The sequence below is a fragment of the Anguilla anguilla genome, chromosome 14, assembly GCF_013347855.1.
Source record: "Anguilla anguilla isolate fAngAng1 chromosome 14, fAngAng1.pri, whole genome shotgun sequence".
Classification (NCBI taxonomy): Eukaryota; Metazoa; Chordata; class Actinopteri; order Anguilliformes; family Anguillidae; genus Anguilla; species Anguilla anguilla.
This window is the reverse complement of record NC_049214.1, coordinates 15,572,184-15,578,183: the sequence shown is the minus strand read 5'-3', so window position 1 is coordinate 15,578,183 and position 6,000 is coordinate 15,572,184. Positions and strand designations below refer to the sequence as shown.

The following is a 6,000-nucleotide window of genomic DNA, read 5'->3' as shown; positions in this document are numbered from 1 at the left end:
TAGAATGGTTAGTGAAGAGACCGATAAAACACACGAGTCAGTGCAGATAGCAATGACATAGTATGCGCCCTCGTCTTTGCAAACTAGAATTGTATTCCTCTAGCATCTCAGAATGAATGGATGGGATTCAAAAAAGGACGGAAACCTATGAGGGAACCAAGTAAATTCTTAAAGAAGAATATGAACACTCCTATCGCCTATTGTCTGGTGCCCCTTCCAGCAGGGTTCAAGATGTCTCACAATCTTTCTGCCATCTTTCATTTTGTGAACCATCTGGGGGGGGGGGGGGGGGGGGGGGGGGGTAAAAACTGAGCTCACAGCACTCCTCTTATCAGGGCTATAACAAAATCAAATTTTAAAAAGTGGTTTCTTACCTCAGCTGTGTGTAATGAGAGCTGTCTATGGGAGTACAAGGGAGAGGGAGGTGTTTGAGATCTTGGATGAAAAGCAGATCGCCACGAGGAGGTCTGAGATTACGCTCAATCAGTAGGAATGCCTTTTTTTTTTATGATACAGCAATTTTAAGGTTTCTCACCCTTGTTTAAGGGAGATATGATAACGATGTAGTGCACAGTGGCATCCTTCTGCTTCAGATGTAATACAGTATGAGGGCTACTGGTTTAATAAATATGGCCTCAAGTGTTTACATTGCAGGTAGGAGAGAAATGGACAATATTTATCACCAGGGAGAAATGTTGCATTGAGCTCTCTGAATGAAAATAAACACCATCATTTAACTTTAAATCCATAAAACAGTGTGTTACTTGAAATTATTTAAATTTGTAAGCACTTTGTTTTGAAGCCCGCAAATATGTTGGGCTTTCTTCAAGGGGGGGGGGGGGGGGGGGCAGAAGAAAACATCTGGTATAAAACATAGACAATACATTCATGTACAGTCTTTTTTATTCTACAGTCTTGAGTTTTGACACTCAGTCATAGCAGTAAGTCATGCTGTTGGGCAACACAAGGGTTATTTCATCACAGTGTTGGATTACATGGAAATCCAATTCATGCAAGCCATGGAAAATATTTAGTCATTTTTTATTCTCAACCTGCTCAGCTAAAATCGTGCTTCTGTTGTTAAGGTTTTCACTTTGAGTCCTGAACTGAAAGGCTGCACATGGAGTTTCCAACCGTCAAGCAGGAGCGGCTCTCTTCTGGTCTGGAATTGAAAACAGTCCTTTAAATCGTACTTTTAGAGAGATGGAGGTACTTCATTCACTTTAACGCTGCATTTGTAGCATGGTTGAAATTACTCACTCTAAGTGCGGTGTTGCTTGCATTGCTTGTTTTTTTCACTTTCGGTGATCGTGTTCAAGATGACATTCAATTTACATGTCAGCTTATGTGACATTACATTTGATTTGCAGGGACATTCTGACAATTTAGTGGCATAATACGTTTCTCCATCTGACCTCTGTGAAAAGCAAACTAGAAAATGATGTCTTTCTGTCCCTCAATACATGGCAAAATGTCAAATAGTGTCACAAATGCAGGAAAAAATATTTTAATTTTAAAAAGTACACCATCAGTCCTCGCAGGCAGGTTTTCACATTAGTAACAGCAAAGCCAGATCAGAGGAGCAGCTAAGCCATAAGCCATGGATATTTCCCAACCCCACAAACTCCAGCGAAACCAGCACAGACACTAAATTCCTCACATCTGTGTGTTTTTGAGTCAAAATCAGTTTTCTGTCCATTATATTTCCTGCTATTTTTGCCTAAAGAGTAGTTGCATAGCACTGTACATTTGAAACCTGAACTTCTAAAATAAAATACTTGTGTGGGATTATATATACAGCATATATGATTTTTTTTCCATTATTCATAGAAGGAGGCTCTTTTTCCACAAGTTGCACACGATCCCCAAAGAATAGTGGAAGGGATAGAGGTGGGGCTGAGGCTTGCGGAATGGTCCAATCAGATGTCTTCTGCGGGTGTGTGGGGTTGCACTGTAATGGCAAGAACGGTGTTGGTTTTTGCCTTCACTTCAGCAACACAATGCAAACTATTAAAGTGCTTTAACAGTTTCAAAATGCTTCTGACTACTTTCAAATTAAATGCATTGTGGAAACAAATAACTGTTTCAGAATAGCGTGCTTTTACTGCAGTATGTAGTATGGGACAATGCTAGATGTTTCACCAAATGAAACAGAGACCTTTCTACAGTATACACAAAGCTGTGAGCCCAAAACTTTTTTGCCCAGTTTAGTAGTGAACACCCTTGGCCTAAATGATGATTCTTAAAGGAGTAGCATGGTGGTTGAACGTGACACTTCCCAGTTGTCTTTAGGCAACAACAAAACAAATGTGCATAATTTTTTGTATTATTCAGTCATTTCAATGTACTTTAAAATGTATTTTTCTAAGCCTAAATTTCCCACTATAAAAGTTCACCTGAACCATCTGGGCGTGGTAATGAGAACTGTCAGTTAGCTATGATTGACAGACCGTGCCCCGTTACCATGATACGCGCTCTTTTCGGGAGACTGAATTTTCACAAGCTAGCTAGCTTAGTAGTATATCAAGTATCGATAGATAGCTAAGGTAAGGACATTGACTTATATCCAATTATAATTTTTGCTATTTAGCTAGCCAAGTTAAGATAAAAGCACAACTATAACGTCCTCATAAAAGCAAACTAGCTAGCTAACGTTATCGATAACATTGCCTTATGAAAGCAAACTACCTAGCTAGCTAACGTTAGCTAGCTAGCTAAATGAATATAACCAGAAATAATCTAATAGTCCTTAAAAGGCACTCTAATTTAAGTGAACCTAACGTTAGTCAAATATTTGCATTGTCTTGCCTGTAAGCCAGAGGTGCAAACTATGGGTCTCAAGTTATCCATGGGTTTACGGGGCGTGGAAAGGGGACGGGTTACTGCATTCGTGACGCACCAAGTTGACAACTTTCTCAACCAGTTGAAAATAGGACGATAAATTTAAAACGCATATTTCTCCAAAAATACAGAACGGACATATTTAATACTTTACTCATTGTGATTCTTCAATGCCTCTTGTGCAAATAGCACATAAAACCGAGAAAGTGTGAAAATCACCATGGTACTCCTTTAAGGGAATCAAAGTATTCCACAAGATATGCATTGCTGTTTCTTTCAATGCATTGAACAAGCCACATTCATGCACATCTGCTAAACAAAGCAAATTAAAAAAAAAAAATCAATGTTCATCATTGAACAGATGTGGAATCGTTGATCATCAATCATCATAAACATGTAGTTATACGATGAATAAATTTTACAGTTCTAGTGAAAACATTACATGCTTAAAAGTATCATTCCATTGTTCATACATTCTATTTCTGTCAAATATAAAGCATAAAGATCCCATTTGGGCTGAACAATATACTGTGCAATATACTAAGTTATCATTACTGCAATATACGTATGTGCAATAGAGCAGCACGGTGGTGCAGCGGCTAGCACTGTCGCCTCACAGCAAGAATGTACTGGGCTCAAATCCGGCCATGGCCTTTCTGTGTGGAGTTTGCATGTTCTCCCCGTGTCTGCATGGGTTTCCTCCGGGTACTCTGGTTTCCTCCCACAGTCCAAAGACATGCAGGTAGGCCATTTGGAGACTCTAAATTGCCCATAAGTATGAATGTGTGAGTGAAAGGTGTGCATGCCCTGCAATAGAGAGCCTGTCCAGGGTGTATTCCTGCTTGTCGCCCAATGCACGCTGGGATAGGCTCCATCACCTCCCGTGACCCTGCCCAGGATAAGTGGGTATGGATAATGGATGATGGTTATTTTAATTTAACAATGACAAGCTTTCACTTGCAAGTGCTGGTTTGCTGGGTATTTTGGCTTCAGGAGAAGCCACGTCTTTCAGAGCAATGCACTCAAGGTTGTGTTGCCAAAATAAATGAACATATCGAGTTCATGTATTCCATCACTTTAAACATGCAATGTCTTCATTCAACCCCAAAGTTTAAGATATTAATGTTATCATTTCTGTGCAGATTAGCTCTCAAGAATGAATTTATTATCACGTATGCCCTATCTACAGCTCAGCTGTCACTAATCTGCAATTTTCATAAGTTGTTCAGCACTGGATTCTGCTTTCCTTTTCAGAGACATTTTGCTATCCAGTCGGGATAGTTATGTGATCTGGAATTGGTGAACACAATAGGTGATGGCACGGTGGTGCAGTGGATAGCACCATCGCCCCATAGCAAGAAGGCCCTGGGCCCGAATCCCAGCCAGAGCCCCCCCAGCACAGAATCCACACAGCCCCAGCCAGGGACAAGCAGGCTAGATAATGGATGGATTGATGAATGGATGGAGAATGTGGTATATGGCATTTTTTATAAACTTGGCTCGGCACACTTTCAATTAAAATTTATTTTTATTTTATTTTTTGCTTTGTTTACAGATTTCTTTTTGCTTTGTTTACAGATTCATTTATTATTATTTTTCATGTGCTGTAACACAGTTTTCAGCTGTCTGTAACATTTTACAATTTCTGTACCTGGAGGTCTCAACAAATATGTAAGTTTACAGGTTGTATACTATGCTTTGTGTGGTTTTCAAAAGATATTTGGCTGAGAAAGACGTGAAATTCATGTGAAAGATTTTGATGAAACCCCTTTGGGGTTCAATGGCACTTTCCTTGTGATTCATGTTCACTCTGGAATCAACAAACCAAAGTTTTTTCTAGCTGTTTGAAAGCAACACTCTGTACTCTGCAAAGAATCTCCCCGGCCACTCTCCTTTATCTTCTACAAATGAGTCATCAGCTTGTCTGTTTTACAATGGCCATAAACACTAACAATGAAGTTATACTATTCCCAAGGATTCCATATCCCAAGGAAGCAATTAATATATTGTTCTGGCTTGGTTTCATGCATTCTAAACATACTTTAAAAATACTGTAGGAAGCATCACTTCCTGTAGTAATAAAGTGTGGAGCTCTATAGCTATATATATATAGCTAACTTAGCTAACGCCAAATGTCTCTCTCTCACCACAATCCTGTGGTATAACTATATGCAATTTAGGGTGGGGGTAACATGCCAAACATAAACCGGTGCATGTGGGATTAGATATATGTCTTTCTTTGTTCAATTTGCCTAAACCACCGAGTAGTGGCGAGCAATAGCAATGGTAATATAGATATGTGTTCAGTCAGCAGCGCACATCTTCTATTCCAAAGCCATATTTAATGAAAAATCTGAAAAGCACTGACCTATTTCTTCATCATTGCATTTCTCAGCAAAATTATTTAGCCTAGGTTACTGGTAAATTATTAGTACACCCTGCTGTTGTGATGGTGTCATTTATACCATAAATAACATTGGTAACACGATTGACTTTGATTGCCTTCACACTGCTGCAAACCAAATTGCAAAGTGTACAAAGGCTTGTAAGATTTTTAAATGTATTTTTCCTACATTCCAGCAGCAATTTGTTTCCATTCATTTGCATACGGTATGAAAATAAACTCGCCGACACTTGTGATAGGTAATCCATCTTTGTGTCCGAATCATTATTATTTTTATTATTTTGTTTTATTTATTTATTATTATTATAATTATTTTGTCAAAGTGTAACATTAATGTTAAAATGAACTTGCTTTGGTGTATTTTACTTTCTTATGTTCTGGCTCTTGACATTTTTGCAGAATCGTGTGTTAGCAGCAATATACTGTAGCTATTGCTAGCTAGCTGAGCTAATTTTCACCAAATTAATGGCTCAGACTGACAAACAATATAAACATGTAATTGAAACAATTTTATGGGTCGCTAACTACACTGTATGCATTTGATTTGTGACATGGGACTTTGATTAGATTAAAAAAAAAAATGAAGAGTAGTCACATTTTAATGTTATTTTTACCTAATGTGGACAGGCATGCATGAAACATATTTTTACTGTTAGAGTTGCAATTATAGGGACATTAGAGGGGATACACAGATAAGCTAGGAGGTTAAAAAGCCAGGAGGCACAAAAACTGTGAAACATATTAGCATTTCTAAA

General features: G+C 38.5%; 1 long non-coding RNA gene across 1 annotated transcript in view; it reads right to left on the bottom strand.

Moving 5' to 3' along the window:
- Positions 1–955: 955 nt before the first annotated feature.
- Positions 956–6,000, bottom strand: part of LOC118212285 — a 35,003-nt gene continuing 29,958 nt past the window's right edge. The window contains exon 3 of the long non-coding RNA XR_004762195.1: positions 956–1,951. This is a non-coding gene — a long non-coding RNA (uncharacterized LOC118212285). The remainder of the gene's footprint in view (positions 1,952–6,000) is intronic.